Source organism: Chlorocebus sabaeus, chromosome 9, assembly GCF_047675955.1.
Source record: "Chlorocebus sabaeus isolate Y175 chromosome 9, mChlSab1.0.hap1, whole genome shotgun sequence".
Classification (NCBI taxonomy): Eukaryota; Metazoa; Chordata; class Mammalia; order Primates; family Cercopithecidae; genus Chlorocebus; species Chlorocebus sabaeus.
Window position 1 is genome coordinate 91,389,232 of NC_132912.1, and position 25,153 is coordinate 91,414,384.

A 25,153-nucleotide genomic window follows, 5' to 3' on the forward strand; every position below is an offset into this window, starting at 1 on the left:
TTCCTACCAGAGGCTATATTTTTTTCCCAATGTTTTACACATCCTTTCAGAGATATTATATAAAAATGGTGGTATACATACTACATAGTCTTTGACATCTTTCTTACTTCACTTCATAATATATCTTGCAGAGCCTTCCCTATCTGGACACAAACATCTGTCTCATTCTTTTTTTTAAACAGCTGTCATGTTCCATAATATGGATGCACTATCACTAAGTAAATCATGTCCCTGTGGTCAGACTTTAAGATTATTAGCCATCTTCTTCCCCAATATTTTATTATAAAAGTTTTCAAATGTACACAAAAGTTGAAATAATTTTATATTAAACACTCAGACACAAACCAGATAGTTTCTATAAATTATATTTTAGTATTACTTGCTTTATCATGTATCTAATCATCCCTTCATCACTCTATCAATCCATTGTAATTTTTTATTAATTTCTGAATAAGTTGCAGATATCACTATACCTCCCCTGAAATACTGAATGAATATTATTAACTATTAGATGTTAAACTTTTGTCATTATAATTAGCACTGTAATGAAAACTTGTATAAACACCATTTCATACATGTATGAATATTTCCCAGAAATTAAATTGGTGGGATTGTGCATTTATAATTTTGGGAGATATTGCCAAATTTCGCTCTGTCGAGATTGTAACAGTTAACAGTCCCACCAACAATGTAGGTGAGTGTCTGTTTTTCTTTGCCTTTATAATATACTATCATCAAATGTTTAAATACGTGGCAACACCAAAGATGGCAATACAAAGGGATCGTGTAGTAGTGTTGTTCTGCATTTATTTTAGTGAAGTTCAACATTTTTTTTTCATGTTTAATAACTACTTGCATTTTCTTTTGGGTACAACGTTCTATCCATAATACCTTCTATTTATTTGTCTTATTATGGTAAGAACATTTAACATGAGAGCTACTATCTTATATTAGTCTGTTTTCACACTGCAATAAACACTGCCCGAGACTGGGTAATTTATTTAAAAAAATAATAAAGGTTTAATTGACTCACAGTTTCGCATGGCTAGGGAGGCCTCAGGAAACTTACAATCATGGCAGAAGGAGAAGCAAGTATGTCTTACACGGCAGCAGGTGAGACAGAGAGAGAGAGAGAGAGAAGGGCAAAGAGCCCCTTATAAAACCTTCAGATCTCGTGAGAACTCACTCACTATCACAAGAACAGCATGGGGGAAACCACCCCCATGATCCAATCACCTCCCACCAGGTCCCTCCCTCAACACACGGTGATTATGGGGATTACAATTTGAAATGAGATTTGGGTAGGGACACACAGCCAAACCATATCACCTCTTTAAAAATGTTTAAATGTACAATACAATATTGTTAGCTAATTGTTAACTATAGGCACAATGCTGTACAGCTATCTCTAGAACTTATTAATCTTGCATAATGAAAATTTTATACACACTGAACAGTAACCACTATTTCTTCCTCTCCCCAACCCTTGGAAATCACAATTCTACTCTCTGTTTTCTTGTTTCACTCTTTTAGATACCTCATATAAGTGGAATCATGTAGTATATGTCCTTTTATGGCATGCTTATTTCACTTAGTATAATGTCCTTCAGGTTCATCCATGTTGCAGCACATGGTAAGATTGCCTTCTTTTTTAACACCAAATAATATTAAGTTGCCTGTATAGACCACATTTTCTTCCATATCTTGGCTATTGTGAAAAATGCTGCAATAAACATGGAAATGCTGATGTGTCTCTAAGAGCCTGATTTCAGGGTGTTTTGGGATATATACTCAGAAGTGGGATTGCTAGATCTTATGACAATTCCATTTTTAACTTTTGGAGGAAACTCCATATTGTTTTTCATAGTGGCTGTCCATTCTACAGTCTCACCAACAAGGGCTCCAGTTTCTGTATATATTCACCAATACTTGCTTTTTAAAATAATGGCTACATTTTTTTCTTTCAACTCTAGTCCATTGTCCATTTTTCTACTATATTACTGGCCTTTTCACACTGATTCATAGAACTCTCTATATTAAGGAAACTAACTCTTCTCTGAGTTCCTAATATTTTTTCCAGGTTTGTCATTTCTATCTTGATTTTAATATGACTTATTTTTCCAAGCATAAATTTATTTTTATATGAATTTATTTGTAAGTGGTACCAAATGCTGAATCAGTATTTCTCCATTACTTACTGTTTCTGTCTCAACATTCGAATCTGCTTCACTTAAACTCTACTGAATTACTTGCAGGGTCCAATTATGCCATGTCTTTCCCATCTGTGGGCTCTTGTATATGTTGCTGCTTCTTTGTGCAACATTCTCTCAATACTTTTCTCCTGACTAATTGCTACTGGTCATTCAAGACTTGACTAAAAGACTGCTTTTACAGAAAAGGTTTTCCTTAACTCCTCAAGGCTGGTTTCAATGGCCTTGCCCTATTCTTTCATAGCATCTTATGTGCACTCTGATCAGAACATTACCCTTCTGTAATTAGCTACTTCCTTGCTTTCTCCCTTAGATCATTAAGGGGAAAAAAACTATATTTCACTCATTAATCATTGTATTTTCAGCCTCTAGCCCACTGGCTAGCATACAAAGCAGGTGCTCAATAAATGTTTAAGAAAAAAGTAAGGAAATAAGAAAAAGGAAAGGATGGAGAGAGAGTGGGAGTGAAATGTAGAGGGTGATATGGCCTGAATTGTGTCTCCCTAAAGTTCATGTGTTGAAGCCCGAACCCCTAGTATCTCAGAATGTGACTGTATTTGGAGATAGAGCCTTTAGAAAGGTGATTAGGATAAAACGAAGCCTTTAGGGTAGGCCCTAATCCAATTTGACTGGTGTCCTTAAGAGAACAGGAAATGTGGACACTAAGAAATACACCAAGGAAGCACACACACAAAATAAAGACCTTGTAAGGACACAGTGAGAAGGCAGCCATCTGCAAGCCACGGAGAGAAGCCTCAGACAAAACCAACCTGTCGTCACCTTGATCTTGAACTTCTAGATCCAGAACCATGAGAAAATAAATTTCTGTTGTTTAAGCTACCCAGTCTGTGCCATTTTGTTATGGCAACCCTAGCAAACTAATACAAAGGGTTAGAAGATACAGAAGGAAAAATGGTTGGATAAGGAAATACCTAAATCTGGACATTAGAGAAATATAAAAACATTCATGAGTTCTGGCAAGAATGTCACAACTGAGGAAAAAATAAAAATTCTTTATTTTCCATTCAGGACAAAGAGATAAAGCTGATTTTAAACTAAAACCTTTGTTCTTTAGATTATAATGTGAATATGTAATTAAACTTTATTTTGATTAGGCAAGGCTCTTTCAGTTATAGTTCTTATGGATTTAAGTCATAAACTACAATGGAATTACATGGTATGAGAACTTAGTCTGATTATAATAAGCCACTCAAGCTTAAGAAAGCCCATGCATTCATGGCTACATTTCATTGTTGAGACTGTAAAGAAGTCCCTAAAATTTCTAGTCCATCTATAAAGTTGGTATTTTTCTGATTTAGTATTTTCCTCTTTACTACTGGGTTAGTTTGTTGCAAAAAGATGCTCTTCTTAGAAAATGAAATTTGACACAAAGGCATCTGTGGATGGCATTATAAAAAAAGAAAAATTAATTATTGGACACAGGGTCCTTGAGAGTGCTTTTGTGGTCATATGTTTCATCTCTGTTGACAGCTGTATTTTTGTTCAGCATTTAAAACCATCTACTGACATTGACAAACTGTTCATTTCCCATCGGATATACCAACTTTGACAAACTGTTCATTTTCCTTCAGATTTTGGGAAATTCAATATGTCTATGACAATACACCAACCATTAAGTGAAATTAAGTCATATCTAGTTTTCATTTCAAAATATGATAGAGCTGTGTGGAATTGTATTCTATCTATATTATGATAGCTATGATCTGGAGGTGAAATGGTTAATTTCCCTGGCAGACTATAAAATCACCCAACTAGGAATGGTGAAAGCTGTTAATCAGAAAGATAACCTTTGAAAGCCTTACTCCTTTCATAATGGTTGCTAGTTAAATATGAACATCTGGGAAACCATTATGAATTCATTGTACATAAATCTACTGCCCTATGTACAGAACTCCTTTTTATTACAAACAGACTTTACATAATAAGGAAAGAATAAATGTATCAACTTTTCATTTTTTACCACGTACTTATTTGATGCACCATTTATTAACAAAATCAACATTGTCCTTGGATGTCCATAACACTGGCTATAAAATAGGGATAATAATATTTCGTTGAGAACATATCTAAAAGGTTTAATGTTTTAGCAATGCTTTGAAATTTTAAATGGTTTGAATGTGCTAATTTTTACAATATTGTCTCAAAGGTCTACTTTGATATTTATTTTATGTGGTATATAATATGAACTGAGAAAAATTGCCCTTTGTGTTTTACATATATACATAAAGGTTGATAAATTTTAAAAAGTGACTTCCATGAGCCGTTTATTCATCTAATTTTTTACTGCCAATTTTAAGATAATCTTTCAACATGGGCACCTATGCTATTCAGTTAAGAAATTTCTTTGAAACTTCTTATAGACAGAAATGCCTGAAGACCTAAATTACTTATAAAAAGTGAAAAGCTAAACAGACTTATATAATCTTTAACTGAATAAATATTTTTCCACCTAACCAAACCTGACTGCCAACACAGAAGGTTTGGAGAGAAAATTCTCATACCATTTGAAAAGGAACACTGAATTTTACACAATGGGAAAAAATAAATAGATTATAGCTCTGGCTAATGGTATTAAAACATTAAGATTCTTTTGTTATAAATCTTAATTTTCTGAAGTATGTAACTAGGACAGGCCCTAATCCCAAATGAAATTTAATTGAAAGTTGTTTTTGAAAACATGGTATGAGAGATTTCTCTTTTTAGTGCCGCCAAATAGAGCTGACTCTGGATGCCTCTTCATTGTCACTTCAGCCAAGTTAGACCATAATGAAAACTAGTCTTTTTGTCTTTAATCCAACAGCTTAAATAAAATTTAAGCCCTAGATTTTTTATTAAAATACATGAAAAAGGGGCTTTCAGAAAACTTGGCATTAAGGATACACTATTTACCCATAACAGTAAGTAGCATGCATATGTATAATGTAACCCACAGGCAAAATATAGTATGCATCTGTTCATTTATACTTGTGGATAAGGGATTTTTATTCCCTACAGTAAGCCTTTCTACATTAACATTGGAGGAAAAAGATTATGTCAATACATCAATATGAAAAAAAGGATAGCTAAAGCAGAAGGCTAAAATACACTGTAAATTAAGTTAGAAAATCTTGTTAGAGATCCCTACAATATGTCATTTACATTTGTGACATTTAACAAAATTGCAATTGAATAAATGTCAATATAATTGGTTTGCTGTTCGTCTCTCCCATTATACTATAAACTGCAGAAGCTTCATCTTGAGTATCTAGCAAGATAGGCACACGGTCAAATATACATAGATGGAAAGTTAAAGTTCAGGGTAAACCTGGGATGCTTAAGCACTTGTTTTGGAAAAAAAAAATCACTGTTTACCTAGACAGAGGAGAAAAGGAACAGTAAGAAGTAACACGGATTGTCCACCTACTATGGGTACTACAGGTCAGCTCCTATGGTATAGATGTATCACTGCTGTTAATACAACAGCTCTAAGGAGAAAATATCACAGCCCCCATTAGACAGTTGGAAAACTGATAAGAAAGAGATTAAGTGACCCTCCTCATTAATAAAGTACAGGACTAGATCCAAGTACTCTTTTCAATTGACCCTTGCATATCGCTAAATAAAGAAAAGATAGTCCTTTGGCTTCTAGTTTCATAAAGAAGAAAACTAGTACTTTCTCCACCTTTCACATTAGTGATTCAAAAGCTTCGCTGCTCATTAGAATCATTTGAGAAGTGTTTAAAAAGTACCTGAGTCCTACAGCCAGAGATCTTGATTCAGAGATCTGTGATCCTCCCAGGCATTTCTGTATTTAAAAATCTCCACAGGTGAACCTAATATGCATTCAGACTTGAACTGATATTCTTTTACAAGCCTATCAAATGTTCTATCCTTATCCTTCCCTGAATTATAAGCATCTTCCTGATTGAAAGATTAGAAATGTTTGCACACTTCTAAATTCCAGGCATTGTATAAAAGGGTTTCATATATATATTGCCTCCCACCTGTAATCTCATTTATTAGACAGTAGACTAATGCTTACATAGGCATAATTATCATTTCCTTAATCTTATAAAAACAACATATTTATATAATTTCTAAAACATACGTTGTATCTCTCTTAAAAATGTCAAATATTGCTGTTCATTTCAAGATGTCTTTAACAACCAGAAAAAAAAAAAAAAAAGAAACAGAAAAAAGCTTTCCGCTAAGCCCAAGAAACTCAAGGATTCTATTTGTGCTGCCTCCTGACCTTACCTATTAAAATGCAGTATCTCTAATGTCCTACAAAGCCCTTCACAAATACTTATGGATCTCCAAGGGTTATCTCATGTGTGCTCTTGAATAAGCACTGCCAGCTTCATATATATATATATATATATATATATATATATATATATATATATATATATGATACCTGACATTTTGATATGATACCTGACATTTTGTTCTCTATGATACCTGACATTTTGTTCTCTTCTTCTGCACTAGGTATCCCCCACATCCATGATGTCTGAAACTCAATCTCTGAGGTCTTCAATGGTGTCTAAATGTATTTAGCAGCTGCCTCCAGCTGACATATCACTAATTTACCACTGTAACTTGCTGGATACTGCTGCCTTTGCCAAACATTGTGCCCATGTCTTATGGATACTACAATCTCCTGTTGCATTCTGGTCAGTGAACCAGAGTCCCCTAAGGCCTAAAGTTGCTTTGGGTTCTCTGAAATTCATAATATGTAGAAGTTACCCTGTTGCATGAAAAGTGGATGGCTGTCTGGAAGTGCCTCATTCCCTGTTTCAGGGATGTACTTTTTCACATAAATACTGAAGCGGTACTGCTCCAAAGGCTTCCAAGACTTTAGTGAGAAGTTCTTTGTTTTTCTCTACAGTTCTTTCCTGTCTATCTCCCTATAAGAGTCACAGGGTATTTTAAGGGGTAATGGCTGGTAGATGAATCAAGTGATGGGCACAATGATATTCTCAGAAGTATCACTTGCAACAGTTATTAAAGTTTTGTTACTAGTTCATCTTTGTCTACCTTTGTCCTCCCTGGGAAGGAGTTCTCTCCCCAGAAATGCTATCTAGCCTCTCTTGTGAATTGTCTTCTGGCAGGTCAGTTTCACCAGTCTCATAGACACGCCCAAACATATGCGCATTTGGGTGATGGGGCTGGCTTAGGCTCAAGCTAGGGACACTGAGATATCCACATAAATGTGAAACTGTTTCTTGGCATATTAGTTAAGAAAAGAAATTGATGATGGAGGTGGTAAGAGGCAGGTAATCCCATACTTTGCCTCTCACTTGCCATCTTCTATATCTCACATATATGGCACAGATGAGCCCTATCTCTGAATAAATGTTTTACTCAACATATGCATAAAAACCTAGTCCTGGAGGAAAAGTTCTAAATCCAGAATAGAATCATGTCCCCAGAATACTGGCCTATTAAAACAAACTTGGAAGAGTTGTAGGAAGGGGTAAATTATCAGATGCCAAGATCCTATGTAAATACTAGTTTATATTACCTTAACAGTCATCCTGAAGATTTCACTATTTTTCCCCTTCTATGAATCTGTTCTTTGCTCTGCCTCCCTCTCTCTCCAACCATCAAAGTCTTGGTTGGGCTTCTCGTTCTTCCTCATGGGATATCATTTCCTGTCCATGAGCGTTGTCTGCTCTAGGTCTTTATGAAAAATGTGCTTAAGATAATAAGATGACCATCCAGTCATCTTATTCCTGAGTCAGTTTCTTCTGGTTCGAATTCTAACACTGGGTAATCTATTTACCTTGTCCCAACTTTCAAAGATACTGCCTTTTGGGAGTTTCTAAAAATCTCAAGTTTCCATGAAGGTAGAAGCTTCTACCATGATAAAATGCATGGTGATGGTGATTTCATCAAGTCCTATAATGTCTATACCTGCATCACTCTAATTCTTTAACCCACTACACCTGAGCTATGTTTGTTTCCCTGATAAAGACTATGCTTTGACAGAATTGATTGGATGTTTGGAGCAATGGCAAAAGCAAAGCTCTAGAATATTTGTGTTTAGTATTCTGACTCTGTTTTGTTCACAGGTTCATGTGGTCTGAAATATTGGGACTTCCTCCTGCAGATGATGGGGAACTACTGGAGGTTTTAGATCAGGGTTATATAATACAATTCAGTCTGTCCCTAATGGGAAATATGAATTAATGAAGCAGGACACTAAGGCAGGTGATAATTAGAATATAACAGAATAATAGGGCAACAGAATTTTTTTTGAGGTTTAAGGTGAAGAATGTGTGTGTCAGCTATGGAAATGCAACTATCATAACTAGCAACAATTTCAAAGGAATAAAATGTACTAGGTTTGGGACAAAACACATTTCAGATAATGGTATTTAAGTTAGCTGATGACACAGAACTAGGACTTGGAGACAGAAAGTATAAACATAAGTACAAAGAAAAAGAGTTAAAATTGTGGTACAGAATCATATCACCACAGAAAACAACAGAGAGAATAGAACACCAAGGACTAAGTCAACCTGGGAATAGCCATAGTTAGCAGAATGCGGGGGAGAAAAGTGAGGTTCAGATTTTAGCCAATAAGTGAACATTAGAAGGCTGATTTCCATCATACAGCTTGTTAAACGGTGTTACCCAAGAAACAATAACTCTTGCTTCACCTTCAACCTGGAGCACATGCTCAAACCAGCTTTGGCAGGCTCAGTTCACTGCCTGGTACTATACCAGAACTCCACTCTAATACTATTTTTGAAGACTCATCTTCTAATGAGGTGTTTTCCATAGTTCATTACTACAGTTCCCTGAAATGGGGCCAATGCACCCTTGTTTTGGGCTGAAATAAGGTTGTAGTGTGATTCCAAAGTATTTGTCAATATATTAATAGTTTGCATGGTAGTAGTACAGACAGTGTCTGAAATAAACAGGTTTAACAAGCAGATATCTGTTGAAGAAATAAATAACTGGTTGGATGTGCAAAAATTTAATCCTATGCAAACTGCATACAGAAATTTGAATATTGAATAAAAATAATTAATGTCAATAATATTGTAGAAGTTGGTAAATAGATGCAATCAAAAAGATTCAGTAGTGTAAATTTTCCTAAGCAAAACCATTCTGAACCAATAAAGATTTAGCAGGCCTGGTGTTGAGTGTCCATAATATGAAAACTTGAGCTCCTATGAAAACTGCAGGTTAAATACAAGCCAATGACGTTATGCTATAATTTTAAAACCAAGATTTATACAAAAATATTTTCAATAAGAAATACACGGCAATTATCTCTTTAGGCTCACCACTGGTCAACCCTCTATAAGGGTACTTATTAGGTTCAACGTTAGGCCCACAAACTAAAAACTTCTCTAAAGGACTTGGAAGGAGTCCTGAGGAAACTAATCAAAGAGATTAAAGGAACAAAAACATGATAAGAAAATTGGCCCCAAAGAGAAACACAAAAGAAACACCATTTATTTAACCTAAGAAGAAGAAGCTGAAAAGCAAATAATGATCTTCAAATATTTTGCCAATGTGGCCAGCAGCTGTTCTGTATTACCATAGGCAGGACAAAAGAAAATGAACTTCCAGAGCACAGGCAGCAAAGTGCAAATGCACCACTGGTTTTTCCCCAAAGAACTTCCTGGCTGTAGGAGCTGGGACATACTGTCTGATAGGAACTCAAGAGACAGTGGCATTTCCCTCTCTCTCTCTGGACCTTCCTTAGCATGAGTGTGCAGCTAAATATCTAAACAGCTGTCCAGGGAAGAGGGAGCAATTCTATAAACAAACCAAAAAAACCCTTTTCTATCTTTACAGTTGTCAAAATCATCACATACAGTTAAGCAACAAGAGATGTGAAAAGAAACTTTCAGAAGAGTAATTTTTCTCAAGATTCCTTAAAGGGAGAATTCTGAACCTTCATTATAAATTTTTTAAATAAAATAATGCTATTGATTAGCTACAAGTCTGCTTTCCATGCATCCCACTGTGCCATTCAGAAAATAACTGGATTGTATATTTATAGGCAAGTGCAAAAGGACACTCTACTTTCTATTATTCCAAAAAGCTGAGCATTTATAGACTTTTTGAAAATATGTTATATACTTTCTGAAAGGAATTATTCAAATGTCAGCTTAAGCCTATAAAGTAATACAACTAGATGGCATTTATTATTATTCCATTTCACTTCCTTTCTCTTTTAGGAGCAAGCGATCGCTTTACATCAGGTTCCAAGCTCAGAAACATTTGGCTACAGTCCTTTCTAATCTTTGAGTCAGAAATTACAAAGAACAAAATAGAAGATGATTCTCTCCCATCTCTTTCATGTATTCCAAATTCTCATTGAAATCCAGGAAAGAGTTATTACAGTGTTTCGGTTGGAGATTCAGTTTTAAAAAGAAGCCAGAGAAAGTCCTTTGAAGATACTGTATAGAAATGCAGAATCTAGCTGGGATTCTCAAGGCAAGCGTGGTTTCAGAATCACTTGCAAAGGAGCAGAATCACTACTCAATTTATAAATTCACTCCTTCCTCCCTTACCATTGAGCCAGGACAATACATAAGGAAAATGAGTGGCAGGTCCATATCTCTGCTGACCTACATCTTCCTGGTACATGGATTTTCCACAAGGATCACTGTCACTCAGCTGTAACACTGAACAATATTATATCTGGTTAAACATCAGCTTCCTGGAATGTACTGTTGACTGTGCTAAACTTGCAATAATTTCTGTTTGGCTTTGGCCCTTGTTTCTGTTACAGCTTTTTGAACTCTTCTCATAATTTTTGACCACACGTCATTCCTTAAAACTGATTATATTAAAAAAAAATTCTTTAGGTTTCCTGGCTCTATCTTCTTTCCCTGGATATAGGCACTGCCCCCTGATGGCTTCCTGGGCCCTACTTGTCTATCCTGTTCTGTAACAGCAATAGAACCACTGGCCCCTTCCAACCTCAATTGGTCAGCTTCATGTATATGTTGGGACGTTAAAAAGGTTTTCATTTATTTGGAGCCCAATTCAGCAACAGACAACTTATTTACCTCAGCATCTAGCATAATATAGTAAGCATAGTATGGCATAGTATATATAGGTTCTTAACATTTGTTGAGTATACGTATGAATGAATGAAAGAAATCCTGACCTGCGCCACAGTCAAGCTACTAAAGCGATTTTGTTTTAGAGACTAGACACGCTGTGCAAAATAATTTAACTCTGTTATCTATATTTCTATATAGATCTATATTTAACTCTGTTATCTATATTTCTATATAGATCTATATTTAACTCTGTTATCTATATTTCTATATAGATCTATATTTAACTCTGTTATCTATATTTATCAATTGTAAAATAACCCTATTTTCTATTAGCTATTTAAATTAATTAAAATTAAACAAAATTGAACATTCAATTCTTCAGTTACACTAACCACATTTCAACAGCTAAACAGCCACATGTGCCTATGTCTACCATGTCAGACAGTGCAGATATAGAACATTTCTAGCATCACATAAAGTTCTACTAAACAGTACTAGATTTGACCACTTTCTCATTTGTCCATATAAACACTGGTCCTTTATATAGTCTTCTGTCAAATACTGGCTATTTCTAACCTTTCCATATTCTTCAAGTACTAAAACTCCTTGCCTTAATCCAAAATAAAATCATACTTCAACTTATTTTCCCAGTCTGGCAACCTAATGACAAGAATCATTTAAACTCCATGTATGCCATATATATATATATCTCTCTACTATGTACCCACAAAAATTAAAATAAATAAATAAATAAACTGCAGCAAGAAGAAACTTTAGTTGCTCAAGTTATCTGGGGCATAAAATATGTTGTATTCTTGGTGTGTTTGTGTGTATGTGTGTGTATAAGAGATACTTAAACCAAACATTTAATACCATAATTAATTTCTTCATTCTATACCCATCCCATAAAAATCCCGATCATCCCTAATATGAAATATATTCTATGGAACATGAGAGAACCCGTAACTCCCCATTTTTTCACTAATATAAACTGTCTTCATATTTATAAAGGCACTGGGAAAGCCCTATTTAACTGCGTGTAGAGCATCTAACTAATGAAATAGTTCAGATGAAAGAATCTATAGCAATGCAGAAGGCCATTCAATGCTAAGGGAAGCACCTACTTGACCTGAATTATTCTCCTTTGTGGGTGAATATCTATTTGTAAGTTTCTAACTTCTTACCTTTTCTACTATTCAGTAGCTTACAGTTTTTTTTTGTTTTTTTTTTTTTTTTTTTGAGACAGAGTCATGCTCTGTCGCCCAGGCTGGAGTGCAGTGGCGTGATTCCAGCTCACTGTAACCTCAAACTCCTGAGCTCAAGTTGATCTATATGCCTCAGCCTCCTGAGTAGCTAGGACTATAGGCATGAACCACTATGCCTGGCTACATTTTTAAATTTTTTGTAGAGGTGGGGTCTTTCTATGTTGCCCAGGTTTGTCTTGAACTCCTGGTGTCAAGTGATCCTCCCATCTTGGCCACCCAAAGTGTTGGGATTATAGACCCGGGCTAGTGTGCCTGTCCAGCTTCCAAAATTTTATTGCTGCTTTGTCTGCTGTTGCCTCTTCTCAAGTCTTCTTTGTCCTTTTAGATTTATTCAGTTTTTATTGTCATTTTAGTAGGAAATAAGGAAGCATAAATAAATACAATGCTCAATTCTTCATGCTTAATTGAAAGTTCCTAACTTCTTTATCATTCAGGGCAGAGCTTCTGCAATTCTGATTTTTTGCATAAATTCATTCTAATATGATTTCTAAATATGTTAAAGATTTGCTATATTTTTCTCAAGGTGACCATTTGTTGCATTGATTGCTCTGACTCTTTTGATCTTTTTTATAAAATCAAAAGACCTACTCGGCAGAGTCTGTTTTTGATTTTTATTTGCAGTAGTTGAGATGCTATGACCACTGTAAGATTGTGAAGATGAAGTCTGTTTAAACAAGAGTTAAGTTGCAGCTTTGCTGGATTCATTGCACCTTGGAAAGCAACGTCACTTGGACTTCACGTCATCCCACAAATGTTGATTGGCTTCTGTGGGCATTCGGCCAGTTTTCTTAGTGAGTCATATCATGATTTCCTTAGGGGCCGAGGAGACCTGGGCAGCTAATTCATATTAGTACTATTACTGGGAGGTATTATAATCTCTAGTGTCTGATAAAACTGTGATTTAATGTTATAAATACAGAAATGTACCAGAACATACAATGTTTTTATTAGCCTAGGTGTACCCCATAGCAGTACTCTAGTCAAATAAATAAAAAGTAATATTCTTTACCACCTACTTGACTTGAATTATTCTCCTTTGTGGGTGAATATCTATTTGTAAGATCTTAATAACAAATCAGAATATCTAATTTAGTAAGAGACTGGTCTGGAAGATATGAGGATCTCTTCTTTCAGCACGGGATTAGTTTGAATACTAACAGAAACACTTACTAAGAGTAAGTGTTAGCGTATGTAGTAACTACACTACTAGATACGCAGGGTCCAGGAAGCCATTGCAAGTTTCTGCAGCACTATTTGTAAACATAGTTCCCTATTAACAAAAATAAATAAAATTTAAAATAAAAATGAGGTCTGCTAAAAACCTGCTTTCTGCTTAAACACCTTCCCTTAGCATTAAATGGCCCTCTGCATTGCTATAGATTCTTTCATCTGAAGGTAACTTCTTACCTTTTCTACTATTCATTACCGTTCATTAAAGAAAGCTCAATTGCAAAGGAGATTAGCAGTGGGAAACCAGGAAAGCCGCAGCACTGCAGAAATGTTAAGGAACTGGAGGCACCAGGTGTCTCTGGAGGCAGAGATGAGGGGTAGAAAAGAAAAAAAAAAAAAGAGGGCAGTTAAGTACTTGGGTTCTAGGGATCTGCATATTTCTTCTTCCCTCCTTTACAATCAGAAGACTTCTTAACCTCATCAAGGCAGAAGACTAGAAGCTTATTCTCTGAAGGTACAGAATCACATAGGTGTGGAAATCTGTGTAGGTCACTCTCCTTCCCTTAACTAGGGAATTAAGTGAAAGTCCAGAGACATAATGGAAAGGCACTCTGGTCTCCCCAGCTTCACTGTCTACTTGGCTTCCAGAATGCTAGTAGCCAGACCTTCAGCCTCTCTCTCCACCAGCAACCTTCCCCACACCTAAGCAGAACACTAAAGGTCTATCTCTTGAGAAACTGGTCTGTTTATGAGAAAGGCCTAAAGATATTAACATTTGGGAGCAGGACCCTCACATAGTTTCTCCAGTTTTTATCTTTACCAGGGACATTGGCTGAAGGTGAGTGAGGGATAAAATCCAATCCCTGCTCCACTTACCAAGCCCTGTGCTCTGGGGAGGGGCTTTGTTAGGTCAGGGGAAGGAGCTACTTTTTTCTAATTAGCATAAAGGCACCAACTGATAAACAACTCACATGCCTCATGGGATATCTTTTTCCATTTCATACAATGGAGTCATATAGATTAATTGTAATTCTATTGAGAGGTCCCCCTTGAAATGGTCGAAAACTTTCGTGATTTTCCTTAGGTGAAACGTGCCAGTCCACAGGCAATCCCTCCTCCCCTCACATATACACAAATAAATAGAGCTTCTAGTTGGCATTTTAGTAGTTCACCTTTAAAATACGAATGGACAGCCAAGGGTCACCTGTATGAAGAAAATCTCTAACATCAAACGCAAAAAGACTCAAGTAAGCCAAAAAAGGAATTGAAAGAAAAGAAAGATAAAACTTGAAAAAAAAAATCTAGGAAAAAAGTTTGTTATCCTCAGAGAGATAAGATATTGCATCCAGAAAATAAGAAAGGACACTACAATAAGAATCTTAAAAATCACAAAAGAAAATTCAGCAGAAGATTTGAAAGATAATATGAAGGAAATCTAAATGGAAGTACTAAAAGACAGAAAGGTAGAAAATAAAGAAGAGAGTTAATAAAAATGTGAGACTGAGGTAACAAAAAACAACAGTCAGAAAAGAAAAGAAAATGAAGGATATACATGTATGCGTATATTGGCACAGGCTACAAAATGTCAGAAGATATGAATAAAGAATCTAAAAGCTTCCAGAAAGAAAAAAAAGGAAGTTAGAAAAGGGCTAAGAAATCAGAATGATGCCACATTTTTAGCAGTAAACCTAGAAGATGGAAGACAACAAATCAATATCTTTAGAAAGCTAAGAGGAAATCATACTTAGAATTCTTCCTTAGTCAAATTACAACTCAAGTAGGAGAAAGACAGGCCTGTGTGGAAAATATATGTCCTACGTACTTATTAGGAAGCTGCGAAAGGATGTACTTTACCCAAACAAGGGGATAAAGTAAGAAAGCAAGAAACAGGATACAACATAGGGAAGAGGTGATGAGAATGTCCTGGATGATAATGAAAGATGTGAGCTCTGAGGCAGATCTAGAGAGAAACTAGTCCTGAGAGTACTAAGAGAAAGGACAGGGCCGGGCATGGTGGCTCACTCCTCTGTAATCCCAGCACTTTGGGAGGCCAAGGCAGGCGGATCACTTGAGGCCAGGATTTCGAGATTAGCCTGGCTAATGTGATAAAACCCCTTTTCTACTAAAAATATAAATTACAAAAATTAGCTGGGCATGGTGGCACATGCCTGTAATCTCAGCTACTCAGGAGGCTGAGTCAGGAGAACTGGTTGAACCCAGGAGTTGGAGGTTGCAGTGAGCCAAGATTGCACCACTGTACTCCAGCCTGGGTGATAGTGCAAGACTCCATCTCAAGAACATAAAATAAAAAAAGGACAGAACTAAGAAGTAATGTCTCCAAAAAAATCTATCCATCAATCAATAGAATATCTAATGTGGTTAACTGGATTGAAAGAATGTTTTTAGTTGTACCAACAATTTGGCTATAAATTAATGCTAGGAATGTCCTCAAAATTCCTAATATCCCATGCATCTGGAAGGAACAGAAGGCACTGTTATTTGAGTGGATTAGGAAAGGATGTAGAAATATTTCTTCCTTACTCTTCATACTTCCATTAGGACAATTTTCTCTTAAAAATCTCCATCCCTCCTCCCACTCCTCAGTCCTCTACAGATGTGAATTTAGGAGAGAGAGAGGGACTTGAAGCAGGAACAGGGTATACAAAACCCAGCTTCTTCCTCTATTTCTGCAGGAAACCTCAAGTTTGATCTGCTTCTCCTTACCATAAATTGTATAGGGGCAGATTCTCCCCTGCAAAGGTATGTGGTTTTCTAGTGCTGGCTCTGATAGCAGGTCGGTCCAGTATTAAATGGTTACATTTAGCTATACACATTCTTCCAACATGTTATATCAGTAAAAACGTGGTTTGCTTTGCATTTGCCTGACTCTTTTGTCTCTTTCTCTCTCTCAGTTGGTTCTAAATTTAGGTAATGAAAAGGGTTGTTATTTATTGCTCTCCCAAACATCAACACTGTTATGATTGTGTATGTGTGTAATGATGGGTAGTAGTGTATTTTACTGAGTAAGCCATATGCAAAAAGGATAATTAGTCATACTTAAAATACAGGATTAAATGTCTAATTTCTGAAGGTGAGGAAGAGAGCAAAGTCTACTTCCTATAATTGTTTCAAGAGAAGATATTTTAATTATGAAACATTCCAAACAGATGAAAAGAACAGAGAATACTATAAAAACAGTTATAGCTCATCATTCAGCCTTAACAAATCTGAATAGTTATTTTTGTTCATACAATATATTAAGCGAAACCAGCATAAAATAGATCTGAAGTCCTCTGAAATCACTTTACTTGTTTCTTCTCCCTCTCCCACTATCCTGAAATTGATAGATACTATTCTGATGAATGTGTTTTTCCAATACTTTTACTATATATATAGGTATACACCATATAGTATTGTTTTATTTACTTTAGCATTTAAATATGTGGTATCATATGGTAAACAGAATTCTGCAGCTTATGTTTTCCAGGCAACATTATTAATGAAAAAGCAATTTGAGTCAATACTAGTCAGCTCAAGAGTGCCTGACCTGGATCAAATCCTAGTTCCGAGGTCTTTAAGGCAAGTGACTTCATCTCCACACTGATATCCTCATTTACAAAATGGTAATAATAGCATCGCTTCCTCATGGACCTGTTGTGAAGAGTGATTGGGTAGATATGCACACAGCACTCAGAACTGCACTTGGCCCACACCGAAGTATCTGCAATAGATCTTGTTTCTAAATGGTGACTTTGATCTGTTGACAAGATGTTGACTACAAATACATTAAACTTATTTCTACCACCTTATTCTTTGTTTCCTGTTCCTTTTGTTTCTTTTTCTCTTTTTGTGACTTTTATTGAACTGACATTTTCTAACTTCCATGTTTTTCCCTCTGTCAGTTTAGAACTTACAATTTTATTTAGCTATTTTTTTGTGGTACTCAAAATTTAACTACTTGTTCAACATATGTATATGCACCTCTTTGTTGTTGTTTAGCATTTTAATGTTTAAAAAACTGAAAAAAAATAAATAAATGCTATTTGTTTACAGCCAACAGCTAATTACACTTACAAATATCTTTCTGTGCTTACCATTGCCTCTCATGCCCCATTTTTTCTCTTTGCTTTTGCTTTTCTTAAACATATCTTTTGATAATTCTCATAGTGATTGTAGGTAAATGATAATCCATTAGTATTTTTAGTACTGAAAATATAATATTTTTCTCACAAAATATGGCTTTGATTCTGGTTAAATATAATGCCACGCTTGGCAAAAGCTTTCTCCTAATAAATACATGTCAAATGAATGAACAAATGAATAGATAAATCCATAGGAAACAGAGAGGGAGCACCAAGGCAGGATCATCAAGGAAGGCTAATGAGATAACATACCGTTTTCAGAAATGCATGTTATTTCACTTCCTAATAAATAAAAAATAATAATTTACCTTACAAAATAAAAAAGCTAGATGGGAAGGAAAAAAAGTTTGAATTAAGTATTATTTAATAGAGGTTAAACTGAACAAATGTTCTCAGTAAATGTCCCTAAAGCCACTGGTCCCAATATTTATAAGTAGAGGAACCAATCATTACAACTGCTGAGTACCAGAATACAACATCTGATTTTAGTTTTCACGATTACATGGAAGGATATAGAAGTACACCACAGGTCAGCCTTGCTTTATCAATATCCCTAGAAGTTTGTAGGCATTGCTAGGCAACAAAGAGAAACATAAAAGCAGAAGGGCTTGTTGAAGTACTGAAAAAAAAAGGCAACTATAAGAGAATGGTTTTTAAACTCATCTTTTAGATAAGTTGTATGTATTTTAATTTATCTTGACTCCAAATTGAATTTGAGTATTTGAAAAACCCATGTTAGATTAGGTACATTACGATTCCACTTAGTCTAGATAAAAGCTTTATAGAAAGAGCAAGGACTTTCAAGTTATGAAGGCAAAGTGCTTTTTTCCTGGTTAGATGTTAGCAATGCAGGCACTCCCCACTCAAGCCACTCTGTAGGTCTCAGCACCACTCAATCATAGCTGCATATTTCTACCAATCCTGGATTTTTGCCACCTTTATTCATTCAGTAATTTTTATATAATAGCACATACTAAGTCAAGGCCCCATCTTCTGCCAGAAACTCCCTTTAAAAACCTCATTCCACTATCCCAGTCATAGTTTTTATGGGTTTCCAATGATATGTGAAGTATCCTTATGATGAAATATTAGGTAGATTAATATTACTTTTTGCTCTGGTGTAGAATTTCTTTGCTCTAAGATTGAATACCTTTAACTTGGAAAAGGAGACAGTGAATGAGGAAAATTTTAGATAAGCTCTTTAGTGCCAAAAACAAAATCATTATCCCTCCAAAAACAAATATTGAGTAATCCCTACAATTAGATGAGGCAGAACTAAGTTGACCGGAATTGTTTGCTTCCTCCAATCCCCAGCTCTACTTAGGAGTAAAAGGGAGTATCAGCTCAAGTCTTAGTTGAGTGAAACTTTTGAAAGAATTAGGTCATTAAAATTATTCTTCAAAGCCCCTTCTAAATTTTAGAAGAGTTTTTGTTGTCAGAATTTTAATTTATGTTTATGACAGCCTTCGCATTTCTGTCAAATGCATAATCTAATTTGTACCTTGACATTTTACATACATGTAATACACACAATCATTGTGTATAACACACTGATGAGCACTTTACAAGACTTAGAATATGGAATATGTTTTTATTACTTTAAGTTATCACAGAAGATTTTAGTTATTATAACTTTTATGATACTCCAATGGTTATATCTGAAATTGAGACTGATAAGGAATATAAATACTTATTAGTACACTGCTCTTATGGGAAAAATAAATGATTGATTCTTCCATAATCTAGTTTTATGATATTGTTTCTAATGATGAAATGCAACAAAAAGCAAAGATTGGTTCCATTTGGGAACCAATCAACAATAGAATTTAGCAAACACTTATTAACCTTTTAATAGGTACAAGCTATTCCCATAAATTCTGTGGACGGTGCAATTAAAACAAAGCATAATTCTTGCCTCAAGAAACTTAAAACTTGGTAGATCAGATATGTACTCAAACACTTAAACCATCGTAAATTCTATAGAAATCCTAAGGATAAAGTGTTAGGTAATCACAGAGAATTCTGCAGATTGTCTAATAATTACAATATCAATACTAATCTCCTGAAAAGCCAAATCATAGATATTGAAGAATCTGCCCATTTACATAAAGTCAATGAAAATAGAGATGGCAGAGAACCACTCAAATCACATGCAAATGAGGATTTGGAAGAGAAAAACCAGTTAACTGAAGAAGGGACTAAGGACAGACATGATACTTTAAGAAATCAAATAATTAGAAGGTGTTCTAGGTAAAACTGAATTTCTAGAACACTTTTTCATAAAACATTTATGTTGCTGCTGCAAAAGCCAAAATCATGTTATTGAATTATTCTGTCACACAATTGTTAGAAAATTGTGCCCCAAACAAAATAAACATTTAATTGCTCTTCGTATATTCTAAGAATTAGCACATAATTTCAATTACAACTGAAATTTATTAATTATAAGTAAATAAACATGTTTGTAATGTATAATCTTTAGTTTCGTTTTTCAAGTTAGAGTGCCAATCAATTATTTTATTCTTATTAAGAAATGTTGGCCACAGCTTGGACTTTTCTTTAGAACAAATCATCATTGGTTAAAGAGCACCACTAAGTATTACTTTTGGTTGAAGACAGAAGAAAAGGATAGAAGGAGGTGGCCTTGAAAGATGAACTGAGTACTTAACATGGAAATACTTTCTAAAGGAAAAAACAGTGTTAGAAAAATGATACAGAAATGGAAACATATAGACATGTCAAGAAGAAAAGAAATAGTTTGATTTGACCAGAAAGGTCAATTGAAATCAGATTTTTAAAAGGGTTTTGAAGACCCAATTTTAGTCCATAAGTACTGGGGAACTCCTCAAAGTTTATTTGCACAGGAGAGCAAAATTACCTAAGGTACCATTAGGAACAGTACTTTCAGTTTCAGTTATGAGGATGGAGTGAAGTGGAATTTGAGTAGCAATAGGCAGATCCCTTAAAGGGCTTCTGTAGAAGTGCAGGCAAGAGGTAAGGGAAGGAGGGGATCCTGACAGACAGAATGACAAGCCAGGGAGTGACACTACACTGAACATGAAAAGAAAAACAGGTTTGGTGAGGACAGTGATGTCTAAGGTAACCATACACAAGTAGAATCCCACAAATAGTCTAAACCCCAGGTCTAAATCTTGGAGGAGATATCAGTCTAAAAATAAAAATGTGAAGCCTTTAGCACAGAAAGCCTTGGGGTAGATGAAATCACTAATGAATGGAGCAAAGAAAAGGAAGGTCCAAGACAAAGCCTTGAGAACTGCCTGTATTTTAGGAGGAGAGAGAAGAAATAACTAACAAAGAAGAAAGAGAAGGTATGATTAGAGTTAGAAGTAGAACAAGGAGAGTTTCAGTCCTGGTTAGCTAAAGGAAGAAGAAATTCATAAAGAAGGCACTGAAACAAGGAAGGCAGAGACTATAGGCTAATTTAGAAGTCATGATGAGGAGGTCACTGAGGATGGCCTTTAAGAGAATGATTTAGCAAAGGACCAACAAAAGTGGTTTGTTTTATGGACTGGAGACCTGCAGCATTACATAACAGAGAAGACCTGAATTAGGCAACATTTAGCAAGAGTTCTACCCTTGACTCCCCTGAGTAGCTGTGTGACCTAATACTGGTCATATAACTCCTCTGGACATTAACATCCTCACCTTTTAAAATAGGAGACAGCAGAGACTTGAAATAGGGAATTGCTCCAAGCTGGCATTTCACACTAACTACAATTATAAGGAATAATAAAAAGTAATTCTTCAATAAACAAAGATTTTAGAAGTTATTAAAAGAATTGGCTTTAGAGTCAGATACACCTATGACTGATGCTAGTTTGAACCCCTAATAGTACTGAACAAGTGGTTTAATCTCTAAACCATGGATTCCTCTTGTATCAGTGAAATCAGTATCAGCACCTCCATCATGGGCTGTGTTGAGAATTACACAAGGCATGAAAAGATAACAGTATAGTTCCTGGAGTCTAAAAAGGTTTCATAAATACTTGCTGGCTAAATGAATAAATCTCAGCTTCTATTCTTAGAAAGGACCAACAGCAGGATAGAATCCTGTGAGGAAATATCATCTGGAGGAGATGAGACCTTGAAATAAATATGAAATGTGGGAGTTGGAGGGAGACGTTTACAGGGACACTAACAGACAGTCAGGTATCAACTGGGTTCAAATATAAGCACTGTCATTTAGTAGCAGTGTGACTTGAGCAAGTCACCTAATTCTAAACTTTGGGGACAGAAAAAATAAAAGCAAAAATGGCAAATGCTTTACATAAATAAAATACGAGAGATGGGTCCCTGAGTGTCAGTTATATTGTTCATGGGTTTTTAAAAATATATTTGTAACATTTCATAATTAAAAAGTTTTGATCAATTGGAGCAATAATATCTATATAACATGAGGATCATATGAGGATTAAATAAAGTAATATTTAAAATCATGACTGTTTTTCACATAGTTCTCAATAAATGGTTACTGCTATTTCTTACTGTAAGTATTGTTATTGTCCCATTCTAGAAGACAGAAGTAAAGACAAACAATGGAACAAACACAAGTGTGTATTGGGTGTAAGTGAGTATGTGTAGTTAGAGGAGGGTAGTGAACAAAGCAGAGATAAAATCAGGTTGACTGAAACTAAGAAGGCAGTCTGGGGAGTAGTTGTATAGGTTGGAGATGGGAGAGGGAAGAAGGACCTATTATACAGAGGGTTTTAAAAGTTAGGTAGTGGGGCAGGGGTTGGGGGAAGGAGAACATCAGGAAGAATAGCTAAGGGATGCTGGGCTTAAAACCTAGGCGATGGGATGATCTGTTCAGCAAACCACCCTGGCACACGTTTACCTATGTAACAAACCTGCACATCTGTCACATGTACCCCTGAAATTAAAATAAAAGTTGGAAAAAAAAGATCTTAAAAAAGCTAGGTAGTAGGACTCATTACTGATAAAATAAACAATAATAAGTCCCTACAGCTAAAGTTTGGGCCAGGCGAAACACAAAATGAGAGTAGTGCTTGAAGAGTCAAAGGACAGAAATAATAAAGAATAAACTAGAGTAGAAGAAAGTGTTGAGAAACTCTCTCAGTAACCCAAGTCAAGAGGAACCAGAACTAGGATTCTAGGGAAGGCTGAAAGTGGAAATGGCATATCTCAGATGAACCTTTACTTAGAAAGAAATTTGCAAAGAAATAAGATGACTTGAAGGCTATTGAAGAAATAAAGAGAAAGTAGAGAGAAGAATAAAAGATAATGCTAAGATTTTGAAGATGAAAAATCCTCCATCTCAGTAAAATAAAATAGAATTGAGAGATCTGAGAGATGGTATCTAGAGGTGATAAGGAGCATGAACTTTCCAATCAGACAGGCCTGAGTTTGAAGCCTGGCTCTGGTACCTAACAATAGGTGCAATACCACACAAGTGATTTCACTTCTCTGAGCCTGTTTCCTTGGGCATATACTGGGTATAATAGTGGTATCTCCCTCACAGGGGTGTTATGTGAATACTTAATGTTTGGAAAGATATTAGCATAGTTACAGTCATCTTTATGCTCCTTGTTATCACACCAAATATCCAATCCATCTGAACATCCCACTGAGACTACCTTAAAAAACAAAAAGCAACCCTCAATTCTCACCCCACTTTCTCCTTTGCGCAAGCCATCATAATTTCTCACTTGAATCACTGCAGTCTTCTTCCTGCACTTTCCAGTCTTGCCACCTTTCCCCACCACCAATCTATTCTCCACGTAGCAGTCAGAGAGAGCATTTAAAATATAGATCAAATGACATCACTTTGATTATTTAAATTCTTCAATGGCTTCTCATTTTATAATGTTCTACAAGATCTTTTATACTCTAGCTCCTGTCTACCTCACCAGCATCATCTCCTACTATGCTGTACCTCATTCAGCCTGCTCTGCGTCACACTGGCTTCCTTGCTGACTCCCAAATACACCACACACACTCTTATCTCAGGGCCCTGGCACTTGTTCCCTTTGTCTGGGACATTCTTCCCCCCATGCAACATGGTCTCCCTCCTCAAGTCTCCGCTCAGAAGCAACCTCTTCAGAGACCATCCTTCACTACGCTGTCCTTCACAGCAGCACTCCACCTCAAAACCAAGTTGTCAACTTTCCGCTTACCTTTACTTTAAATCCAAAACACCTGGCATTACAGTCAATATCGTTTATGTGTTGATTGTCTGTCTTCCACTGGTCTTTATGCAGTTTGCTTACTGTTGTATACTCTGCTCAAGGTGAGTTCTCAACAAATGTCAGTTAGTGAATCAATGAATGAATGAATGAGTAGCATATTACCAATTTTTAAAAGTAACCTGGATTATTAAGTAATGTGGAAAATAATGGATGTTTAACAATGGTTCTATGGCTCCTGAACTTCTAGAGATCTTGGAAGGCAGCAATGAGGAATCCAGTAGCTATTTTCTGAGTTTCTAAATGTCTAGTAAAAAGCAAACCTGTACTCACAAGAAGAATTAAGAATATAATTAAAATGTTAAGCTTCTATGCGTTAGAAAAAAGTTACTATCAACTCAATACAGTAATTCTGGTTGATTCATGCTGATCAGAAATTATTGAGTTATATAAGTTTTTCACTAATAAAATTGAAAATTAAAATATGTATAATCTCCTATACCCAAGTATATATGCAACAGAAATATACACAAATTGTTCAACATGAGAAATGTACAAGAATGTTCATAGGAGCACTATCTGTAATAGCACAGACTAGAAAACTACCCAAATGCCCACCAAGGGTGAAATGGATAATGTATGTTAGGTCCATACAATGTGATACTGCACAGTTGTAAAAATGAACCATTTCTAACTACCTGTAACATTAAGACATTACTCAGAAATAATGCTGAGTGAAATAAACTAAACATATAAGAGTACACACTGTTTGATTCCATTTAAATGAAGCACAAAAATAGGCAAAAAACAATCTATGCTGTTAGAAGTCTGGGTAATGGCTAGCCCCTCAGGGTGGGAGAATGGGAGAGTTAGGGTCTGGAAGGGAGCTAAGGGTGGCTTCTCAAGTGCTAATGTGTTTTATTTCTTAGGATGCTGACTATATGGATTTTTGTTCAATTTGTAAAAATTCATCAAGATATGTACTTAATATGGTTGTGCTTTTCTATATGGATAGTTCAATAAAAAGTTTTTTAAAGGCAATGAAAAAGATAGTATTGATTAAGATAATTTTGCAGGCAATTCTCTTCAAATCAGGGATCCCTAGGGGAACTTGGAGAAAAAAAGAATAACGCCTCTTACAAACTTTTTGTACTTGTGAAATCA

General features: G+C 35.5%; 1 protein-coding gene across 3 annotated transcripts in view; it reads right to left on the bottom strand.

Moving 5' to 3' along the window:
• The window catches only part of RNLS (renalase, FAD dependent amine oxidase), a 310,861-nt gene that overhangs the window by 240,284 nt on the left and 45,424 nt on the right, over positions 1 to 25,153 (bottom strand). The window lies entirely within an intron of this gene.